The sequence below is a fragment of the Aethalodelphis obliquidens genome, unplaced genomic scaffold (genome assembly GCF_003676395.1).
Source record: "Aethalodelphis obliquidens isolate GAN/ISIS:26980383/991018 unplaced genomic scaffold, ASM367639v1 scaffold22, whole genome shotgun sequence".
In the NCBI taxonomy this organism is placed as follows: Eukaryota; Metazoa; Chordata; class Mammalia; order Artiodactyla; family Delphinidae; genus Aethalodelphis; species Aethalodelphis obliquidens.
Genome location: NW_020837966.1, coordinates 12,278,276 through 12,293,087, shown reverse-complemented (window position 1 = coordinate 12,293,087; position 14,812 = coordinate 12,278,276). Strand labels below are relative to the sequence as shown.

At 45.0% G+C, this 14,812-nt stretch overlaps 1 protein-coding gene across 6 annotated transcripts in view; it reads left to right on the top strand.

Moving 5' to 3' along the window:
• The window catches only part of PRICKLE2 (prickle planar cell polarity protein 2), a 344,499-nt gene that overhangs the window by 208,048 nt on the left and 121,639 nt on the right, over window positions 1–14,812 (top strand). The window contains exon 2 of one of the 6 annotated variants that reach the window (XM_027121313.1): window positions 10,091–10,134. The exons of the other annotated variants lie outside the window; for them this stretch is intronic. The gene's annotated coding sequence lies outside the window, so the exon portion shown is untranslated. The remainder of the gene's footprint in view (window positions 1–10,090; window positions 10,135–14,812) is intronic. 6 annotated transcript variants of the gene reach the window in all.

The window sequence follows — 14,812 nt, the reverse complement described above, 5'->3', positions numbered from 1 at the left end:
ATCGGCAGGTGGACTCTCAAACACTGCACCACCAGGGAAGCCCTTTTTTCTCGTTTTTAATAATAAGTTAATTCCTACATATCGCACCCTGATTGGGACACACCTCGTTTTTGTGGGGATGGCTGAGAACCTTTGAATTCGAGGAAGAAATATGGACTTGGTAATCAGACCCAAGAGCAAATCTCAGCTGTGGGTCCCTGTGTCATTCTTTTATCCCCTTTGAACCTTGTTGTCCTCATCTATCAGTGTGGGATAATCAGAGCTACGGTTTGGGATGATGGTGAGGACCAAATGAGATAAAGTGTGCAAAACACCTGGGATATAAGTCCTTCCCAGTCCTTGAGAAAAATAGTATGTCAGCTGGTACGTCTGTGACACTCTGTGTTCCAGGATAATTTTCCTGAGACAGATCTCTGTTGCCAGTTTGCTATTTTATGAGGCAGAGTCTTTTTTTCAGTCTTTTTCCAGGGCATCCTCCGTTTTTTCCAGCGTTCTCTCCCAAAAGAAGCATGCAGGGGCTTGAGTGCCTGCATTTAGAAAGTGCTGGAAAACCAAAGCATCCCTGTACAATCCGTGCTTGTTCTTCTGGTCCTTTACATAGAGAAAATTCAGCTTTTTATTCTGATGTTTAATGAAAATTAGTAGTTACAAAAAGCTGCTGTACTTAAGTGTAGCGTTCTTTATCTAAAACAAAAGTAATGTTTGCTAGCACGTCATGTCACTTTAACAATATTTTCATGGAAATGTGTGATGGTAAACATCTTTAAATCATTGATGCAGTTTTTAATCTTTTGGGGGAAGGGAGCAGTCTTTCATTTTGATTTGCCCACACTTGCTTGTCTGTATTTCTCCTTTGAATTCATGTAATTAAAAGAGGATTAAAAGGCTATGTTAAAATTTTGTGCGTTAGATTATTGGGATCAAGAATAATTAAAATGTATGAAATGTGGGTGATTCCTAAGATGGTGGAAAAAACGAAAAGGAAGGCCTCTTTTTTGGATGTAAAGTGTGTCAGGTTACTTTTCACAAGATAGAGAAATGTGTCCATGGTCTGAGAAGCGTTTATGATGATGGAATCTTATATAAATGGATGTGAAAGAAGGGGGTGCTGTGGAGAGGGGGTCATCCTTATGTTTAGCGTGAACAGTTTTTTCATTTATGGCTGCATCTCTCATTTTTACTCCCTTCTCTGAAAACCAAGAGAGGAGTAATAGTATATGCTACTGTAGTGTATCCTGTTACATGCGAGGTACTCTACAAAGCACTGTATAGAAAGTGACTCATCTAATCCTGCCCATACTTTGGTAGATAGATGTCTGCATTCTATAGATGGAGACACTGAGCCTTAGAAAAGGTGATGGGCTGTTAATTAGCAAGGTCATACAGCTAGGAGGTAATAGAGCTGGATTTCAGTGCAGGTCTTTTTGTTGGACTCTTTCCAGGACAATGCCCCCCCCCCCCCCCCCCCCCCCGCCCGCTGCAGGAGACAGATTATTGTAGGCCTGAATTGGAAAAGTGGTTAGAATCGCTTGAGGAGAATCTCTTTCGAGCATTTCTATCTTACGAAGGCAGCTCCACCTTCGGGTGCCTTGTTTATCTTTACCTGCAGCGTAGAAGCTTCACAGGTTTTCATTTATTTTCTGCTTGCATCGGTTAGATGTTGGTGCTTGGAAGTTAATAAAAATCGAGAATATTTTGTTTACTTCCTTTTGGGGCAAAACAGATGCAACTTTGATCTCTAGTATTCTTTGAGGGCTATTATCATTTCTTTGATGTTAAACATACCTTTGTTTTAAGACATTATGGGTTTAGAACATTGTGTTATTTTTTAGAAATGAATTGACATGGCAAAAATAAAAATTGACAGCTGTGGTAGGCATTACCAGGGCTCCTCGTGATCTGTTTTTCCTCTTATTTCTGGGTGTACAGTTTCCAGCCCCCCTGCAGTCGGGCGAGGCCATGGGACTAGTTTGACCAACAGAAGTGATGTCACTCACCTGTAAGCTGAGGCACCTAAAAGCTCCTCCAGTTCTCTCTTCTTCTGTTGCTGTAACCTGGAAATTATGTGTTACGATCACAGATACACAAGAAAGAAGCAGACTAGATCCCTGAGTCACTGCTTGGAATGGAGGTGCCTGGAGAGGTTCTGGGCCTCCAGCCAACTTTGCATGAATGAGAAATCAATTTTCTTTGTGTTAAATCACTGAGATCTATGATTGCTACTGCATAATAGCCTAGCCCATCCCAACTAATAGAACAGTTCTTTGGCAGCCTCCTCTCCCTCATTTTGAAACATTTGCTGGATTTTGAAATCAAAATGTCAGAGAACTACTCTTGAGTAGATTATTTAAAACTGTATAAATCAATCTCTCTTTGTATTATGTATCAATACGTGTGTGTATATACATGTGTATGTATGTATATATATATACATACATACTATAAAGTTTTAAAGAATATATTCTTTAAAAATATATAATATATATTACATACTAAAATTTCATAGTATAAAGTTTTATGTTTTTTAAGTTATAATAATTTATAAGATAAGTTTATAAGTTAAAGAATATATCCTTTAAAAATATATGTAATATAAAATACATATTTACAGTATATGTGTGTGTGTGTATATATTAATTACACATACTTACCTTTTTCTAAAATAAAATAAACTTAAAAGAACTTAAGACCTTTATTATTAGATAAGTGGTTTGAAACTTTGGTAATATAGTAGTTACGATTTCACAGTAGCAGAGCCAGAAGGTGCTAGTGTAAACCAGCCAGGACTGGTGCTGTCGTTTTCTTTGTAAAGTGCTCCTAAGAGCAAAGATGCTGCCACTGCTCTGAGTGACCCAGGCCATTTCTTACCATCTCCGGATTCAAACATCTTCCTTAGGTCCAAGTGAAATCCCTCTTTAGCTCATTGAAAATCCATTCCTTCTTATTTTACACCTATGGAGATGGAGATAAAAAAACTGTTCATTATGACCGTCCTCATTAAAGCCCTTCATTTGGGAGGCCACAGTCCTTGTCATCACTTACCTTTCTCTTCTGTAAGCTAACCAGCAGTGATTCGATTACCCTTTCCCCATAATCCTCTAACAAGATTTTGACTAATGCTGGCTGGAATGGAAAGATGATTTGATTTTCTCGCATGTATGAAGCGGCCTCTTTGTCATTACCTGCCAGTGTCCTGTTGGTCCTGCTCTGCCATCTTGTGCTTGTGCAGAGGAGTTTTGTTAATTCTGCACTTGTGCTAACACGTTTCTCTCATATTTGTACTCTTCCTCCTGTCTGCAGCGCCCCCTCTACCAGTTAGAATTTGACCTCGGCACTTTTAGCACTCTTTTCATTTATGGCTTCTGGATTTAGTGTCATGCTTAGTAAGGCGTTCCCCCCATAACCTTGTTTTTTTATTCCCCCCCGCCCAAATTTTTTTTGACATTCAACGTGATTCACATCACACTCAGTTCCTGATTTCTGATCACTGCAGCCTCAACCAATCTTGTCTTCCTTGTCTCTCTTCCTATATACTGTATGCAATTATGGTCATTTATATAAATATCGTATTGTGCTATATCAATAGAAGGTTCTGAAGGTCTCAGGGGCATAGCCTGTTCTCCCCTCCCCCACCACCAAGAAGTTTGCTGTCATGAATTTGCAATTTCACTCTGTTGTGTAAAAACAGGGCGAGCTTTGCCCCTATTTACCAGATCTCTGAAATTTCCAAAGTAGTTGTTGCCTCACCTTGTCTAATTCCTAACAGCGTGTTCTCCAAAAATCCGGAGTAGAATATTCTCCAGGATGAAAATAATTGTCACAAGGAATTGTCGATCCCTGGATTTCGTGATTTCAATCATCTGTGCAAGGGTGGTGCACAGATCACCAGCCCCCCCACCTCTAAGCTGCGCTCACAGAGCACATGCTGTCAAAAGGACGTTGGCGAAGGGATTTTGCACCATCCCCCTCCTGACTGCAATCAGACCTTTGAGAACTCTGCACGTGCACCTATCATAATATGCATCACACTCTAATTGCTTGCATAATTGTCTTCCCCTCTCATTTCTAAGCTTTTTTAGCAGGGCCCATGTCTTTGTTGGTCACCATGATGTCCCTAAGGGCTAACACACTGACTGACACATCGGAGCTCATTTAATGAGTGAATGGTTACATGAATGAATGGGTGAAAGACCCATGCTTCCCAGAAACACAGTTGTTTTGCTCTATTGTGCAGATTCAGAAGGAGAGACCCCTGAGACTTCTTGGTCATTTCTTTTGCTTCCCAGTTTCATAGCCATTGAAAAGTATCTGTGTTGCTTCATGGAGAAAAAGTGTGTCAGCAGCTCAACTACATTAGGTGAACTTTTTGAGTCATGCCCTAGGAATGGGGAAGATTTGGCAGTCTTCTGTTTACCCATTCCTCCTGACTTTTGAACTTTAGTCCTTATCTAGTTAGTGCCAAAGTGAATAGTAAAAGGTCATCACTTCCACTACCAATGGCTAAAATTTGCTGTGTGCTAGGTTCAGTGCTAAGGACTTCACACTGAGGATCATTTGGTCCTCAAAACAGCCCTGCAGGGCTTCCCTGGTGGCGCAGTGGTTTAGAGTCCGCCTGCCGATGCAGGGGACGTGGGTTCGTGCCCCGGTCCGGGAAGATCCCACATGCCGCGGAGCGGCTAGGCCCGTGAGCCATGGCCGCTGAGCCTGCGTGTCCGGGGCCTGTGCTCCACAACGGGAGAGGCCACAACAGTGAGCAGCCCGCGTACCGCAAAAAAAAACAAAACAAAAAACAGCCCTGCAAGTGTAGGCCCTATTATTGTCCCTCCTGTTGTAGATAAGAACCTCAGGCCCCCAATCAGAGGGTTAGCAAATGTCAGAGCCAAGGTCTGACCGCAGGCACTCCATTCCAGACCCCATGTCATATCATCCCCTCTTAATGAAATGGATGGTCACGTGTCAGATCTACTCCAGGTGAAGATGAATCTCTTTTCACTCTCTGCTGTGCTTTCCTCTTCATTGCTTCCCTGTCCGTCACTTGTGAATTGCTTCTCATACTTCTTGGATGATCACACCGATGATAAGTACATCAGAGAGGCTCATCTTCAGATGAAGAAACTGGGGCATAGAAAGTTGAAGTGACTTGTCCATGGCCACACCAGAGTAGGGTGTCACTGCTTTCATTTGGCCATTGGTGGCCCTAAACTGGTATATTTGGTAATCTCCTTATTGAAGGATACTGTGGTCTGGGGGAACCATCTGCTTCCCCACGTGCTCTGAGTTCCATGTGATGGAGACCTATAGCAGAGTATAATTCACTCGCTTGTATTCAGTTTTATTAGTAAAAAGTTATTTCAGGTCCCATGATTTTCACCATGAAAGGTCTTCTGTGAACCAGAGAGAAGCAGTTTGAAAGAAGTTATTAAGCATTATTAATACAATTATGCATAACAAAGGACGTAATTTAACTTCCCCACATCCAACAAAGAAATTCATTTGAAGCTTCAGGAGCTCTAGCCGGAAGGGCAGAGCTCATGGGGTGGGTTCTTCAGGCGGGGAAGTGGGGAGTATGGGCAAGGAGCCAGTGCTGGCTGCTTTGTCCTCGGGGACACTTCTGCGCATGACGGGATACCCCTCTCTCCCAGCCTCCCCAGCTCTTCAGTCACCTTCCACCTGAGGACCCCACAGCGTTTCCTTATCACAGGCACAGAGTCCAGAGAATTGGCTTGCTCTTGCCTCTCCCCTGGCTCAGCATACTGCATAGGCAGCATTGAAAGAACAATTGATTTTAAACAATAAAAGATGACCACAGAAACACTTAGAGGAGAGATACAACGGCTATCCTAGTGGAAGGAAAACCTTAGTGAATTTTTCTGACTTCATCGAAAATACCAGAAATAACTTATTTACTGTTACTGGTATCGTATCCATCCTTACCGCAGTTCCACTCGGTATTTTTACTTTATTGCACTGAAGCTCAGAGCAAGCACTGTACCTATACGCAGTCCCTAGAACAGCTCATGGCACAGAGTTAGGTGCTCAGAAAGTATTTACTGAATGAAGGGATGGTACAGATGAGAAAACTGAAGACCCCAAGTGTTAAAGTGACTTGTCCAAGGTCACATCTCTAGCAGCCGGCAAAGCCAGGATTCAAACCCAGGGCTACCCAGTACTATAGAGTTCTTTCTTCCTGATTGCTTGGATAGGCCTCTTTGTGGGTACAGAAAGATGGAGATTGGAGACCCAGCGATCTTTAACAAAGCCATGGACTGAGGTCCAGGAAATGTCAGTTCTGGCCCACCGTCGCTGAAATCCCTGTGTGGCCTTGGAAAAGCCTCTTCTCCACTCAGAACCTCAGTTTCCTAATCTGTAAAATGGAGAGATGGAAGCAGTGTGTTCTAAGGGTGCAAGGGTCCTCAGAAGCCCCTGGGCAGGTTTATGCTTTGTCATCTCTCATGCTCACTTGGAGCTGGGGTCAGGGGTTGACAGAGGGGCTAATTCAACACCCAAGTACATGAGGAAAGCAGTCATTTGTGTTTTATCTCGGAGGTGCAAAAAAATTCAAGGTTGACATAGTCCCAAGCCAGCAAATACCAAATCTCCAAATGAAAGTTGGAGAGAGAAAAGAAAGAAAAAGAAAGTAGAGGCATTTGGAGAGGGGAAGAAAAAAAGCTCTGATTCCACGCCTGGGTTGGTGTAGCATATAATCTGAAACAGGCGCTCAGGTTTATAACTGTGCCCAGGTCTGATCCCTGGCACATAAGAGCGCAGCCTTTAAAAAGAAAAAAAAAAAAAAAAAAAAAGGCGTGTATCTTTAAAGCCTCTCTTCTCCTATGTGATATTTTTGTAACCCTTTGGAGGTTATGTCGCTAGGGCCTTTGCATGCAGCAAAGGCTTTCTTCCCCTCTTCCTGGCTTGGGGATTATTGATTTGGAAGGCGAGGCTAATTTACATGTAAATAAATCTCAGCGCTGGGCTGAGGGGACGGGACATCCAGATGCCTCGACTGACTTGCTGACGTCACGGCTTCATTAGCATGCGGAGGATGCGAGCACTGCAACAGCGACTTCGGCACCACCAGCAGCTCCGCCGACTGTTATTATTATTTTTTGGCGGAGCTGCACGTTTCCTGGTTCAGTATCTTGGGCTCCGCGACCAGCTGACTGGTCTCCCCGGGGTCTGGCTCAGGATCAGTTGGTGACGCTGAAGCTTCGGTCTGTGACTTCCTGCAGATTGTCGTGAAGGAGGGGAGTTAAGACAAAACTGGGGGTTCTCGGGAAGGCGATCGGATCCGAAGGGAGGGAAGAAGTCACACTTTTTCCCCTGCCTGGTGGATCCCAAGAGGGGCTCGATCCAGCAGTGTTCTTTCCGTGAGCGAATGCAGAGCAGCCCTGGCTTGAGCCTGCTGCTGCTGGCGTCAGGAAGGGTCCAGATTTGGAGAAGGTTTCCAGAAAAAGATGCTTTGGCTGCCTGCAGTCCTGCTTGCATTCTTAGAAGCCAGAGCCAGGGGAAAAGTGAACTGGGGCAATTGACAAGCTCAGAGGGTCTGGAGGAAGCTTCCATCCAGACTGGGAATTTCACCCTCCCTTGAGGTAGGTAAGAAATTTATCCTAATTCACAAATTGAACAACAGTGCATTTTCTAGGCAGGATGAGAAAGCTAGATCTAGAAGCTTTGCATGGGGGGAGGCAGGACATGGGGGCTCTGTTATCTTGCCAGGTGGCTGTTTTCCATGGCCCTCTGGCACCTCGTCCCTTCTTATGCTTATTCGAAAGCTCTGTTGCACAGTGACATTTCACAGCTCTAGGAAGTCCTGAAGAAACACTTACGTCTTGGTGCTTTAGAAGCAGCTTTTCTCTAAAAGAAGTGTAGCTATCCTTAAAAAATAATCATTTTTTTTTATTGGTTTAAGAGGGCTTAAAAACAAACCACACACCTGGCTGTGTTCTTGCATTTCGCCTTAGGATGTCAGAAACCATTAGAGGCTCTGGGAAATGAAGACTTAGCTGAGACTTCCAGGTGAAGAAATGGCGCTGGAATTATTTAGGTTGAATTTTAGCCAGTGCTTTCGGATTAGAAATGGTGACAGAGCTCCAGAATATGACTGCACAGCCTGGCTGAAACACATGACTCAGTGCGTTCTCTACATTGGGTTTCTTGGAAGAGTGTTCACAGTTAGCTCTCCTTGCTCTTGGTTTCCCCAAAGCCAATCACGGCAGTACTAATCTGCCATGGAGGTCTTGCGATGAAATACAGATTTTTAATCCCATTATTTTTTGTTATGTGGTCTTAGAATATGCTGGGGTCTCACGGGAGTTTTATGAACCATAAATAATCCGAGCTGGGCCAAATCACCCTGGGCTGAGTGATCTGTACCAGCTGTGATGCTGTCCGCTGGTCCAGGCGTGGCTCTTGTATAACTTCGGCACGTATGTGATTTCCCCAGCGAGAGAGTTCTGCTTCTAGACGTTGCATCCATGGCCACAGTCAGGGGAGGGCTCCAGTGTGCTGTGACGCTGTAGACAGGGACTGTCAGGTACCAGAGCTGCAGCTTGCAAGGCTGCAGTTTGCTTTGCTTGAATATCTCTTCCCAGGGAGTGTTTTAAACCATCTCAGTGAGACTTCAACTAAATGAAGCAGCCTGGTCTCCTTGGTGGAGGCTGAATTGGCTACTCTGATCCTGCTTCCCAGAAGGCTTACTGGCTGCTGATGGCTTTCACAGAGTGGTCAGGATGAGTGTCCCCTTGGGCTCCAGAGTAAGTCACAACTTTAACGGAATTACTGTATTTTGGAAATGTGGATTTTAATGCCTCCTTGAGTGCTTGTAAAGGTTTTGCCTTTCCATCAAATGCTCTTTCCCCTTGGAAATTCTTTTTTTAATGTGAAAATTAAAACATGTTGGCTCCATCAGGCATTACAGTCTGTAAACAATCGTGGGACCGCCAGAAATTGTAAAACAGCATTGTTTGAAATGGCAGATTTGTAAAGGTTCACCATGCAATGTAGGGGAAAAAAAATTGGAAGGAAGGTGCATTCATGGAAGCTTAAGGAATGAACAGGGAATTTAGAGGTTAGGCAGTAGGGGATGATGTTTATCATCAAGGGCTCAGACTCTGGATTCAGAAAGAGAGGAAAATACTTCGAGCTACCTTTCTGGGTATTGTTTCCTGTGTATATCGTGAGAAGAGCAGTAGAACCAATAGGCAGGGTGTAAGGATTCAGTGAGATGACATGCAGAAAGCACCTAGCACAGTGCTAGCCACATAATAAATATTCCATAAAGGTTAGCTATTACTGTGGTGGTGGTTGTGATCGTTACCTTTTTATCATCTTTATTCTAAGCGTCGTTGCTAAAAAAATAAGACAGTCCACTGAAAAGGCAATATGCTCACATCCGTTTGTGTGCAGAGAGGTTTAGCCAGCAGCAAAGGTGCCCCCTTCAGTCACTGTAAGGTCCCAAACCATTCCCACTCAAAGGGACTTGCCACTATTTCAACTCCATGGACTGAGTTGACAGAATAAAGTGTATTGTCCGGGCCGCTGTATTTTGCTAAACTGAAAGTCCCGGGATGGTAGAATGAAAATCATCAAGCATTAGCTGGGGCTCCGGCACCCTTAAAGAAGGTCTCCTGTTGGGCAGCTGACAAGTCTCCTGTAGAACACTGCGGCTCCACATTGGAATCAACGCATTTCTGGATTTCTGTACACGTTTCTCCTCTGATGCAACGCTGCATGTGTGAGAGGCCTGCCTTTTCTTTCTGCTTTCTGTTCAGCGCGGACACTAAGCATTTTCTCCTTCACGGAGGCCTTTAAATATGGCTTCACCTGCTGGATGGCTCCTCGGAAGTTCCCAGGCTTCATTTATGCCACCGTATGGGTGACTTTAGCTTATGGATCTGCTGTTAAGGGAAAAGAATGGGCCTCCCTTGCTCACCTGCCTGTGACCCAGCCCGCTGCCCTTGATTTCTGTCCACAGACAGGATCCGTCCTTGCTAGGCTTTCGCCCTTCCCCTCTTGCCAGTGAGCATACTTCAGTCGTGCTGTTTGATAGCTGTTTCTCCCTTTCCTTTCAACGTCTTTCTTTTACATTTAGATGAACTGGAACTCCAGTGCAGAGGTCTGAAGGACAAATTAAAAGTGAGTTAAGGGGCTTCCCTGGTGGCGCAGTGGTTGGGAGTCCGCCTGCCGATGCAGGGGACGTGGGTTCGTGCCCCGGTCCGGGAGGATCCCACGTGGGGCCCGTGAGCCATGGCCGCTGAGCCTGCGCGTCCGGAGCCTGTGCTCCGCAACGGGAGAGGCCACAACCATGAGAGGCCTGCATAACGCAAAAAAAAAAAAAAAAAAAAAGTGAGTTAAAGGAACCAGAGGAGTCTGGCATGAAGTTCTTTCTCCAGAAACTCAGAATTGCGGGTTGATCACTCCAGATGGCCATGGTCTTTAGTAAAGTAGTGTTTTGCATGGAGAATCATAGTTATCCCTTGATAATAGCCCACCTGCATTGCCGCCTGATCGTATACGTGACCTTAGAGCCTAAGCTCTCTGAACTTTGGTTTCCCCATATAAATATTAGAAATAGGGACTTCCCTGACGGTCCAGTGGTTAAGACTCTGCACTCCCAATGCAGGGGACATGGGTTCAGTCCCTGGTTGGGGAACTAAGATCCCACGTGCCGCATGGCACAGCCTAAAATTTATTTTTTAAATTTTAAATGTATTAGAAATAAATTTCCCTGGACTCGTGGGACTCATGGGCTTGCTGGGGAATGGTGGCTGCACCGCCCTTGCCCTGTTCCTGGCTCGTACTAGGTGTTGGACTTTCCTTCCTTCTGCTGATTTTGGTATTTCCCATTGGATCCCAACCTGTGAACCACAGGGGGCAGTAGTTTTCATATTCATTCAAAAGAGGAAACTGAAGGCGAAAGAGAGAATGTAACTTACCCTGAATGACACAGCTGGTGACAAATCCCGGTACCCAGTGTAGCGCCGCTCCTACCACACATGGATGGCAAACGCTCCACGTTTGAGCAGGGCTCTTAACCTCCCTTCTGTATTGCTCGCCTTGAATTAGCAGAAACCTCAGAAGCCAAAGGCATGGTCTTCTCTCTTCTCTGTTGTTTTCAAACACCCAAGAATCAAAATCCTCTGTCCATCAGACAGGAATTCTGGGTGGCGTTTGGGTGAGGACTTTCCTTTTGTGCTTGAAGATCTACTAAAAACTTTTCTCTATTCACTCCCTCCCTGATTGTCGTGCTTATAATCAGGTCATTGCTGGTGACCATGAACTACTGCAGACTAGGAAGCTTGAAGGCTAGGCCTTGGCAAAATCTGTTTTCCTCATTAATGCTCTGGGCTGACACTTGGCACTTTGCTCGTGTCCCAACCTGAAAAGATTTTTAATGAAATGTTCTCATTTTTATATCTTGTCCATGTGTGTGTGGAATGTGTGTGGGTAGAGGGGGTGTGTTTGAATGAAGCAGGGGAGAAAATGTTGGATAAGATCACACCGAGTTTCCAGCATCATGAGCCTCCGCAGTCTCCACTGGGGACCTGGGCAGTGATTTCGGAGACTTGGCTTTCTTTTTTTTTTGGCATGTTGTTTGAGCAGTTCTTTGTTCGGAATCTGAAATCCAGAGGCCTGCTTCTTCCATTATTTCCCTGGGGACAAGGCAGAGGGAGAAAGAAGCGAGCATGTGGGGGAGAGGCGGTGGAGGGGGGAGGTGTGGAGAGAGAGAAGCGGAGAGATTGGGTGGAGGAGTTAGGAGGAGAGGAGGGGAGGGAAGCAGCTGGGAGAATATCAGAGCAATCTCCAAAACCACCATGAAAGTGCAAAGCTGATAGTTCCCTTTGGGTGAAGTCGGAACTCAGAAGACAAGCACCGCGGTTGTACTTCAGCTAGAACTACCTCTACCCATCTGTCCTACAGAACTCATAGTGCAGCCATTTTAAATTCTGAAACCCTACATGGGGCTAAACACAGCAAGAATTTTCCACCATAGCACCATGGCCTATTTTTAAAAATGCATTGATTCAAAAGAGCACATCTTCAAGTACAGTATGGAGCCTGGCTTTCCTTGGTGGGTGTGTAGGCTACACTTGTGGCACGCATTTGGCTGTAAAGTCCGTAAGGATCAAGCCGGCCGAACTGGAGACTCAGATTTTATGAGAGCTGACTTGGAGGAGACRCAGCACTGTCGAGAGCACAGAATCCAGAGGCATCACTGGTTGGAAGTGGAGGCATCAAGGGCTGGCCTCGTTTGAGAAAGTGTGACCAGAGTCTTGCACACTCAGGACAGTAGGGTGATCCTTTAGGAAGAAGGAACAGTGGTGATTTCTGATACCCCCTTCTTCCTGGTCCTGGCAATTGTGCATAAACCATCCTGGGGTGCTGGAGGGATGGCAGGCACCATTTTCCCCCCGGGATGTGGGATAGAGATGGAGTCCAGGTTGGTACCATTTACAGGCCAGTGCTGTGTCTGTCTCACAATAGACGGTGACTTGAGTTACCTCCGTTTGCCTCACATTGGGAGTACCATTGGCCTCAGCTCCCCCATCCCTCCTTGGTTTTTAAAAATCCAACCTTACACGTAGGATCCAGCCCCATCCAGGGTTAAAAGTAACTGGGACCGGAATTCTTAGCATTTCATTTCAGCTGGGCAGGATGTCATTTTCCCAGCTCTTTTCTTGCCTCCATTCATCAGTGTGAGTCCTCAGAGATGCCTGTTCATGAAAGTTCCAGGACTCAACTGAGAAACAGCTCTACTTTCTGTGGTCACAGGGTCAGATATTTTTCAGGATAGCTGTTAGTGTATATGTCAGTGTATGTTCTGGGTATCTATGTGTCTGAAATAGTTTTTGTGTTAGTGCTTGTGTGAATATGTAGAACAGGTAATAAGTGTCACAGGTTGAACTCTTAACCATGTTCTAGTTGATGTGAAAGGTGCTTGACATACCTTGCCTTGTTAATTCTTACAGCAATTACACAGCTAGATATTATTAACTCTATTCAGAAGTGGAGAAACCAGGACTCCTAGAAGTTAAGTAACTTGTCCGACGTTACACAGATAAGAAAGAGTAAAGCTGGAGTTCAAACCCAGGATAATCATCCTCAAAGCCTGAATGATGTCCACCATTCTAGGCCTCCTTACGCTTTTTACTGTAATGTATTATGAATGTGTTTTCTTTGCCTTCTAGATCTTCTCTGTGGAGCCCTCATGGGAGAAATACCTCATTATGTAGCCACTGCTTTAAAATCCTTTTGCTGGATCTTTTGGTAAAATTGGCAACAGCCAGGAGACTGTATCAGGTACAAAACAGAACCGAGTAGCTTGTTCACCTCCAGCTTTGAACGTGGCTTTTAGAATGGAAGTGTGAGGTTTGTTGGCAAGTCAGTTAAGACACTCCGATGAGCAGTAAAAGCTCCGGGCGAATGGAAGCAGCCCTTTTGCTGGACTAGAGGGAACTGGGTGATTCTGCTGCAAGGCCAGTGGGGTCTAGAGAGGGGGCCAGGCTTCCTGGCTTTTGATCGCCCATTGCATGCACGTCAGGTGCTATCTAGAAGGTATGTGCTTCCCCTTTCTGAGCCTCAGTTCTTTCCTCCCTAAAATGTAGGTCCTGAATTAGATGGTCTGGAAGTTCTCTTCCGGCCCTGACCTGGATGAGTATGAAGTTTCAGAAGGAATTCACCCTTGTCGGTGGAGGCGTGTGATTTGTACCATCGGCTGCTCTTGGGCGGAGAACTGAAAGGTCAGGTTTTCTATCTGGACCTGACCTCTGTGTGTTGTGAATATGCACTGGAATATGAGAAGCGGTAGCCCTCCAGAGAGTGACTCGGGGCTTCCTGCAAAAACCTCTGACCTTTGGATATTTCAGACTAGTGCAGAGGCGGGTGTCTGCATCCCTCAGTGTGTCGGTGCCGCTCATTCACTCCCAGAAGCCCTCCGGGCTGTGTCACGTTTGCCAGCGTCCTGCAGAGTGCCTGAGACCAGGACCTCTCCAGTTTAATGTGTATACACCTGGGGGTGTTGATGAAATGCACACTCTGCATTTTTAGCAAGGTCCCTGGTGATGCTGGTGCGGCTGCCTCTCAGCCACCCTTGTAATAAGCACTGAGGGCGGCACAGGGAAGGAAATTTGACTAAATTCAGAGGCCCAGGTTCGAGTCCCAATTGTGTCATTCCTTATTGCAATAAACCTCAAATAGATCCCTTTAGCTGCTCTGTGACTCAGTTTCTCCTTCTGCGGAGTAATGAAAGTAATTAATAACTAACAGTTAATGACTGCTTACCGTGTGCCTGGCAACACGCTCACTATATTTTTATGTGCTATATCTTAACTAATTCTCATAATAACCTTATGAGGTAGGTTCTCTTATCAGCTGCATTCTATAGAAACGAAACACAGAGAGGTTGAATAACTTGCCCAAGGTCACACAGCTAGTAAATGGCCAAGCTGGAATTTGCATTCACATCATTTGACTCTGAAGCTTGCACAACTTGTAGAAATGATAGATGTGAACAATCTTGGAACTTCTGTGTGTTATACAAGCATACCATATAATTAAATGCATTTATTTGTATGATATGTACGATTTATAAATGTTTAGCACACCTGAAATTATAAGAAGCTGGTGTTTCCCAGATGGGATGCTATTGTTTTTAAGGGAAAAAAATATTGTTCCAATTTATATTAACGAAAGTCAGATGGTTTGTGAAGTTTCGAGGAGCACAGGTGTTTGCGCTGTTGTCTTGGGCTGTTCAGCTAGGAAATGAAGTGTCAGCTAAGAGGAATGGGAGGTTCTGATTAACTGAATTTCTGGC